Source organism: Nerophis lumbriciformis, linkage group LG33 (genome assembly GCF_033978685.3).
Source record: "Nerophis lumbriciformis linkage group LG33, RoL_Nlum_v2.1, whole genome shotgun sequence".
NCBI classification, from domain to species: domain Eukaryota; kingdom Metazoa; phylum Chordata; class Actinopteri; order Syngnathiformes; family Syngnathidae; genus Nerophis; species Nerophis lumbriciformis.
In genome coordinates, this window is record NC_084580.2 from 8,171,948 (window position 1) to 8,181,943 (window position 9,996).

Consider the following 9,996-nt stretch of genomic DNA (forward strand, 5'->3'; position numbering starts at 1 on the left):
TTTTTAAATAATTGTTTTAGATCTTAAAGATGGAAACTGTAGCTGCCATTATGATGTGCAGTGATGTTTCCAAATGACCGTAAGTCTTGAACTATACAAAGTATTTCAATGGTTGGAATCTGCACTTTTGCATGATATACTAGTTACTATGGTAACCTATGTCACAGCTGCTGAGACGAGGCACCAAGCAGTGTGGGTGGGGATCGTTTCCACAGAGTGTTTCCAGAGCGACCAGCCTGAAATGAGGGTGTCAGGGAAGGAGATTTTTACAGCAAAGTTCTAAAGCTTTGTGATATACCAGATATATCAGATTGTAGGTGGGGTTTTTTTGTACCCTTCGCGTTCATATTACGCTGTGTTTGTTGCATTTTTTTTGCGTTTTGCTTGATTGTAAAACATGTCGATGGGGAGGGGGTGTGACGTTCATATGTTGTCAATATTCAGTGTTTTATTGATCATAGTTAATATTGTAAATCCCACATTCTTTATTTTCATGTACACTCTGGGTGTCTCATTTAGTAAAAAAAAAACGTAAAATTCCATTCCGTTTTTGTAAGGCGGTCGGTCATATCGTTTTTTAGCATTCAATCAGACATTAGTGTGAGGTTTTGTATTAGTGTTCCAAAAAATCAGATATACCTGCCCCCAGACACATTGTTTTCTCTAAATTTGGCCCTCTACCCCGAGTCAAAATAATTGCCCAGGCCTGCTCTAGAGTAATGTACATCCGGGCCGCACAAGAAATTTAAAACATGTTTTAAAAAATGTATTTATTTTTTTATTTATTAAATCAACATAAAAAACACAATATATACATTATATATCAATATAGATCAATCATTTTTATTTTTCCTGAGGGAGTTTTCCTGAAGGAATCAATAAAGTACTATCCATCTATCTATCTATCTATCTATCTATTTATACAGTCTGCAGGGATACAGTCCGTAAGCACATATGATTGTATTTCTTTATGACCAAAAAAAAATTAAAAAAATAAAAAATACCATAACCCCCGTGGGACAAATTTTCAAGCATTGACCGGTCCGCAGCTACCAAAAGGTTGGGGACCACTGATCTACATCAACTGATTCAATCACACCCATGTCCTGGACCAGTGTTTTTCAACCTTTTTTGAGCCAAGGCACATTTATTTTTATTTTTTTTAAATCCCACTACAGAAAATGTTAACAAATGACATTCATTAGGGTATATTGACCAAATATGACAGAATTGCACCACTAATGCAGCACTCATTCTCAAAGTAGGCCCACACAGCAATTAGCTACCTGCTGCCACCTACTGATATGGAGGAGTATTACATGGTCACTCTGCCGATCGCGAGGCAGCACATACATTCAAAAACGGCACATTTCTTGCAGATTATAAGTATTGGTTTGCAAAAAATATTTTTTAGGCCAATTAGGTGAAATTGCATATTTTCCCTTGGCACACCAGACAATATCTCATGGCACACCAGGGGTTGAAAACACTACCTTAGACAGCATTACGGCACAACACGTCGCTATACAACCCCACATGATACGACCATACACTACAGCAATTCCATCTTTTTTGATTTGCAAATAATGCATGTAAAATGAGTAAAATTGTGTTGTTCAGCAAAGGAAATATAATTCAAACTGAGTCCCAGCAATCATTTGGTTAATAATGTATATTTTTAAAATGTTTATATGTCTAAAAGGGTGCGTTCACAAGTGTCATGTGTGCGATGAACTCTGCTGTGTACTGTATGTCCTGCTTGTATATGGTTTGTTTGGCCAAGTAGGAACACGTTTGCAAGAAAAAACTGTGGTGCGCGGTTCGGTTCTCTTGAGCTCAAATGTGAACGCGACACGGACCAAATACACGGACCAGTGTTAATATTAGAGATGTCCGATAATGGCTTTTTAGCCCATATTCCGATATTGTCCAGCTCTTAATTACCGATTCCGATATCAACCGATACCGATATATACAGTCGTGTAATTAGCACATTATTATGCCTAATTTTGTTGTGATGCCCCGCTGGATGCATTAAACAATGTAACAAGGTTTTCCAAAAATAAATCAACTCAAGTTATGGAAAAAAATGCCAACATGGCACTGCCATAGTCATTATTGAAGTCACAAAGTGCATTCTTTTTTTTAACATGCCTCAAAACAGCAGCTTGGAATTTGGGACATGCTCTCCCTGAGAGAGCATGAGGAGGTTGAGGTGGGCGGGGTTGAGGTGGGGCGGGATAAGGGGTAGCGGGGGTGTATATTGTAGTGTCCCGGAAGAGTTAGTGCTGCAAGGGGTTCTGGGTATTTGTTCTGTTGTGTTTATGTTGTGTTACGGTGCGGATGTTCTCCCGAAATGTGTTTGTCATTCTTGTTTGGTGTGGGTTAACAGTGTGGCGCATATTTGTAACAGTGTTAAAGTTGTTTATACGGCCACCCTCAGTGTGACCTGTATGGCTGTTGATCAAGTATGCATTGCATTCACTTGTGTGTGTGAAAAGCCGTAGATGTTATGTGACTGGGCCGACACGCAAAGGAAGTGTCTTTAAGGTTTATTGGCGCTCTGTACTTCTCCCTACATCCGTGTACACAGCGGTGTTTTTAAAAAAAAGGAATACATTATACTTTTTGAAACCCATCCATCCATTTTCTACCGCTTATTCCCTTCGGGGTCGCGGGGGGCGCTGGAGCCTATCTCAGCTACAATCGGGCGGAAGGCAAAGTACACCCTGGACAAGTCGCCACCTCATCGCAGGGCCACTTTTTGAAACCGATACCGATAATTTCCGATATTACTTTTTAAAGCATTTATCGGCCGATATTATCGGCAGTCCGATATTATCGGACATCCCTAGTTAATATAACGGCAAGAAATATGCAGAAATTACTAATATGTAAGAAAGAGAAAACACTTTGTGTGTCAATGACACTCTTTAAAAGTATTTTTTTAGAAGCTTTTTGTGACATCTAAATATCGCAGAATATAAAAAAAAGATATATGTGTACAACCTTTTAGACAGTATGTTTTGTGTCTTTACATAATATGTCAACAAAGCTACCCAATTCGGTTCTTAATTCAATACTTCGGAATTTATATTGTAGGTCAAGTAAAGGACTATCTTACCATTAACAAAATGTGAAAATCACACCTTAACAGCAGCTTTTTTTTTTATTAACATATCTCTCCTTGTTACATGTATTTCGTAATCTCGGGGGTTGTGTGTCATTGTTAGGCAAGCAACTGCAACTCAAATATGCACTTTCAGCCGACTTCACTTTGCCTTACTTTTAAAATTGGTAAACTTAACACACAACTTGGTGATACACAGACTAATACTATGGGGAAATGATTTATATACTGGGTGCTGCATACATAAATCTGTTTACAAAAATGTTGCGATGCATTCTGGGAAGCCAGTTGCAAGAGTTAGCACCGGAGGGCCCAGCATGCATTGCACTTTGTTAACAAAATTATAGTTACAAGTTTGTTAGAGCAAAGTTTTTCAACCTTTTTTGAGCCGAGGCACATTTTTTGCGTTGAAAAAATACGGAGGTGCACCACCAGCAGAAATCATTAAAAAACGAAACTCAGTTGACAGTAAAAAGTCGTTGTCGCAATTGTTGGATATGACTTTAAACCATAACCAAGCATGCATCACCATAGCTCTTGTCTCAAAGTAGGTGTACTGTCACGACCTGTCACATCACGCCGTGACTTATTTGGAGTTTTTTGCTGTTTTCCTGTGTGTAGTGTTTTAGTTCTTGTCTTGCGCTCCTATTTTTGTGGCTTTTTCTCTTTTTTTGGTATTTTCCTATAGCAGTTTCATGTCTTCCTTCGAGCGATATTTCCCGCATCTACTTTGTTTTAGCAATCAAGAATATTTCAGTTGTTTTTATCCTTCTTTGTGGAGACATTGTTGATTGTCATGTCATGTTCGGATGTAAGTCTTTGCTGTCGTCCAGCATTCTGTTTTTCTTTACTTTATAGCCAGTTCAGTTTTACTTTCGTTCTGCATAGCCTTCCCGAAGCTTCAATGCCTTTTCTTAGGGGCACTCACCCTTTGTTTATTTTTGGTTTAAGCATTAGATACCTTTTTACCTGCACGCTGCCTCCCACTGTTTCCGACATCTACAAAGCGATTAGCTACCGGCTGCCACCTACTGATATGGAGGAGTATTACACGGTTACTCTGCCAAGCTCTAGACACCACAGACACTCAACAACAACACATACTTTGCAGACTGTAATTACTGGTTTGCAAAAAATAAAAGTATTGTGTTAGAGCATGGTTGTTGGTTTAAGCACATATGTCTTAATGCAAAGCAGCATTTCCATTCGTCAAATAGGATTTTTAACACGCACCACCATAAATATTGTAAGAAGAATAAAGACACAAAATGCAGACATTGAATTCGTTTTTTGTATATTCGTGGTACCGCCCAGTCCTACATCCAGACCACAGGCTGTGGGGCCCCGAGATCTCATAGGGGACCCCATACGGCGCAAGAGGGTACATTCTCTGCAAATGTAATTGTGTACAGTATATCGGAGTTGGTCCGATACAAGAGAGGACAAAAAGTCACGAATATGACACCTTGGCCGTTGCTGCAATGATTAAAAGCACGTCTATTTGACAAGATATTGTACACAGATATGGGTGCAATTGAGCACAACATCTATCTCATTCTCCTACTGCAAAATAAACAATCACAACACATACATGATAACTACCATATTCATGAAAAAAAGCCATAATGACAGTCCCCTAATCATGACTTTTTGTATAAAATCCTACGCAATTCTTGATGATAAAGGCTAGCTGGCACCTGCAAAGTAAGGTCTTATGACTTCGACTTCCTTTTTATTGTCATTCAAATTTGAACTGTACAGCACAGATAAGAACGAAATTTCGTTACATAAGCTCATGGTAGTGCAGGATAAAAAAGCAATAAGGTGCATGTATGAATAAATAAATATATATAAATAATATATAAATATATATATAAAATAAATAAATATATATAAATATATATAAAATAATTAAATAGACTGTACAGATAAATATATTGCACTTTTTCACATGCGTCCACGTTTATGGATGTATGTTATATTGTCTTTTTTTATTCCAGCGAGTTAATCCATTTTGGGGGGAGTTATTTATCCATCAGTGTGTGAATGTGTGTGTGTGAATGGGTGAATGTGGAAATAGTGTCAAAGCGCTTTGAGTTCCTTAAAAAGGCAGAAAAGCGCTATACAAGTACAACCCATTTACCATTTACCATTTAAATGATGCATCACAGCTTCGTAAAGATGAAGCCATGCACTTTAATGGAAGCCCACTAATGAGCAGTTTTAAGGAGGAAAATTACAAATCCTCCTAGTTAATCATCTGACCCTGTTAACTTCAATATTTAGTGATGTTTCAAATTATGGGCTTAATTTAATCATTTGATTTATTTATGATAAAAATATATATATATACAGGAAAAACAAAGCTCAGCAGTATGATGAGGAATCTGGATTTTATGACAAAGTTCCTGTAGATGCTTGCCCTTAATAAGCTGTCAAAACACATTTCACACAAGATTTGTTTTGCTGTTGGCCTTTTAAGCTGTAATACTTCCAAATGCGTACTTTTCCAACACAGAAACTGATTCTAAATTGATTGCTAGACTTTTAAAATGTTTTTAAGTAATTTTTTGGTTGTTTTTGTTTTTTGTTTTTTGTCAGTTCTTGTTAAATGAAGTGAATGTGACATTTAGATCTATGGTGCTTCCTGCCTAATATTAAATGCGGCTTTTTTCCTCTTGAATAAATGCAGTTGCCTGTTATTTAGATTTTTACACTCTGCAGTGTTGCCACATAGTCAAATGGGAAATCAGGTGTTGATTTCTTATGAATATTTATGGGTTGGCAATAGCGTTAAAATTGTCACCAAAGTCTTTGTTTTTGTTTACTTTCTAACGCCATCTAATCAATTGGTTAGATGATAAAGTAGATGTTATTGTTAAATTCATAGTTAAGTTTAGCGTTTTCTTGACTGATTTTCAAACTGTGGCACGTATACCACTGGTGGTGCGGGGGATTCATCTAGTGGTGCGCCAAAGAATCACTTAATTAAAGTGCAGTATTTTATTTTCCTCTATTCAAACACAGTATTACTGTTCAAATTGTGTGTAATGTTACAGTGGACACAAATATTAAATATGGTTGTTAAATAAAACCTCTGCCTTGTTTTTAATGAATTTGTAGGCCTACTACGCTACTGTATTTCAATGTTTGTCATTATGGTGGTACTTTGTTCTGAGGTGCATGGTAGCTACTTGGTGAAAATGTTTCAGAACCACTAGTTTTCACTAGCCACAATATGATTATTGAATTTATTGTTATTTTTAAGTTGGTAAAACTGGTGTGTATTAAGTAGAATTTACAGTAAAAATGGTCCAGAAAATTAAGTTAGCCAAATATGTCAACAAATGAGACATAACTAAATCTATTAATATTTTAAATGAACACTAAAAAGATGAATTGAGTTATTTAGTTTTAATAATACAGTATTAGCCAATGTTTTGACTCCTTTTTGGGCTTTATGAACAGTGCAAATGTAAACATGTGATGATCTTTAAAGGGGACCTATGATATTTTTCCTCTTTTCTGACTCATAAATGTTGTTCAAATCATGTTAAAACGATGCTAAAACCTCAAATCATTGCATGAATTTGCACAAATGTTTTGATGCCTGCCTGTGAACGCTGTGTTTTCCATTATTTTTTTTAAAAAGTGGGCCATGTTTACATTTTAGAGCGTTTCTTTTATTCATTGCAACATTTTTGTCTTTTTTTAGGATCCATATGCAGGGTCTTACAGGGTCACTAAGATTTTAAGGTTGCATAATTTCATCACAGATTGACAGACGTACTTGTTTGGGCATTGTAGTATCTGGTGTCAACCAGCTTCCTCCCCCTGTGCTCCTTCTTGTTTCATACCGCCCCGCCTGCTTTGATGTCTATGAAATAAATAATTCCATGTTTAATAGTCCACAACATCTTACACAGGACTGTTTTGTCAAGATGGACCAATACACGGTTGGATTAGCTGCCAAACTCAGACGAAAAAAACAGTGCCATTGCAACATTATTTGGTTAAGGAAACCACAAGATAAAGTTTGTTTTCATCTAATCTTGCAGGTTCATAACACCAACGTGCGACACGCAGTGACATAAATGCTAGTAAAAGCAGTTTTTGTGATGCAGCATTGTGGGCCACACAGGGTGTACCTAATGTTGTGATCATCAAATCTATATATTGTTTACCAACTCTATTTTCGACCAGAACTGAAAATAATAGTGATGTCCGTCTACAAGATATGTATTTAATAGTGTACATTTTCAAAAGATACATTTTAAAACCTTTAGAGACTGTGGGGTGTTGTGTCATTTGCAATCTCTAGTGAACGCCTCCACATGTATATGAATTGTTTGCATACTCAGAAAATGGGTTAGAAATGTGACTGTTGAGCTAAATCTATGCAAAATGTTCCCCAAAACATGTCCAATATATTATCTAGACCAGGGGTGTCCAAACTTTTTCCAGTGAAGGTGCCGCACACTGAAAAATTAAAGCATGCGGGGGCCATTTTGATAGTTTTCATATTTTAAAGCACTACAATATATATTTTAGCCCTTAGGGCTTCCTTCATTTTTGGTGAATGTTAAAGGTTCTGGGGACCTAAAAGGGTCTCAGTCATTAAAGTGTTAATAAGTCATATATGTACAAACCCCGTTTCCATATGAGTTGGGAAATTGTGTTAGATGTAAATATAAACGGAATGCAATGATTTGCAAATCCTTTTCAACCCATATTCAATTGAATGCACTACAAAGACAAGATATTTGATGTTCAAACTCATAAACTTTTTTTTTTTTTTGTACATAATAATTAACTTAGAATTTCATGGCTGCAACGCGTGCCAAAGTAGTTGGGAAAGGGCATGTTCACCACTGTGTTACATGGCCTTTCCTTTTAACAACACTCAGTAAACGTTTGGGAACTGAGGAGACACATTTTTTAAGCTTCTCAGGTGGAATTCTTTCCCATTCTTGCTTGATGTACAGCTTAAGTTGTTCAACAGTCCGGGGTCTCCGTTGTGGTATTTTAGGCTTCATAATGCGCCACACATTTTCAATGGGAGACAGGTCTGGAATACAGGCAGGCCAGTCTAGTACCCGCACTCTTTTACTATGAAGCCACGTTGATGTAACACGTGGCTTGGCATTGTCTTGCTGAAATAAGCAGGGGCGTCCATGGTAACGTTGCTTGAATGGCAACATATGTTTCTCCAAAACCTGTATGTACCTTTCAGCATTAATGGCACCTTCACAGATGTGTAAGTTACCCATGTCTTGGGCACTAATACACCCCCATACCATCACAGATGCTGGCTTTTCAACTTTGCGCCTATAACAATCCGAATGGTTCTTTTCCTCTTTGGTCCAGAGGACACGACGTCCACAGTTTCCAAAAACAATTTGAAATGTGGACTCGTCAGACCACAGAACACTTTTCCACTTTGTATCAGTCCATCTTAGATGAGCTCAGGCCCAGCGAAGCCGACGACGTTTCTGGGTGTTGTTGATAAACGGTTTTTGCCTTGCATAGGAGAGTTTTAACTTGCACTTACAGATGTAGCGACCAACTGTAGTTACTGACAGTGTGTTTCTGAAGTGTTCCTGAGCCCATGTGGTGATATCCTTTACACACTGATGTCGCTTGTTGATGCAGTACAGCCTGCGGGATCGAAGGTCACGAGCTTAGCTGCTTACGTGCAGGGATTTCTCCAGATTCTCTGAACCCTTCGATGATATTACGAAATCCCTAAATTCCTTGCAATAGCTGGTTGAGAAAGGTTTTTCTTAAACTGTTCAACAACTTGTCACGCATTTGTTGACAAAATGGTGACCCTCGCCCCGTCCTTGTTTGTGAATGACTGAGCATTTCATGGACTCTACTTTTATACCCAATCATGGCACCCACCTGTTCCCAATTTGCCTGTTCACCTGTGGGATGTTCCAAATAAGTGTTTGATGAGCATTCCTCAACTTTATCAGTATTTATTGCCACCTTTCCGAACTTCTTTGTCACGTGTTGCTGGCATCAAATTCTAAAGTTAATGATTATTTGCAACAACAAAAAAATGTTTCTCAGTTTGAACATCAAATATGTTGTCTTTGTAGCATATTCAACTGAATATGGGTTGAAAATAATTTGCAAATCATTGTATTCCGTTTATATTTACACCTAACACAATTTCCCAACTCATATGGAAACGTGGTTTGTACATATATAAATGCTACTTTCAATGCTTAAATATATATACTGTAGATAAACTTCAGATTTGTGCGTTGACAAAAATGTTTTATATTTTTTTGTATTATATGTCCTTTTTGTCAAAACCCTCTTTTTTAGTAGGAAAAACACAAGATATGCAACATTTTCCCCAAAAAATTTTTCAAATTGGAATATTTGATGTGAAGTAATTGGAGCCTTAAATATATAAATAATGCATAACAGCATTGCTTTTAGTTCATTATTATTTTTTGACCAATGACAGTTAAAGAAAAAGGCACACTAATGGTCTTAGGGATCTAAAAGGCCCCCACTCAGTGCTAAAAATAAGTAATATATGAATATATATTATTTTTACTTTCAGCGTTTAAATCTCTAGATCAACTTCAGATCTTTCTGTCCTTTATAAGTTTGTATAATTTTTTCAGCAATGACACTTTATTGTTAATGTTAGAGGTTCCACGGACCCAAAAGTGTCTCAATAACAAACGTGTTAAAAATAAGTCAATAAATTTTATTTTTACTTTCAACGCTTAAATCTCTAGATCAACTTCAGATTTATCCATCAAGTATATATATATATATATATATATATATATATATATATATATATATATATATAATATATATATATATATATATATGTCAAT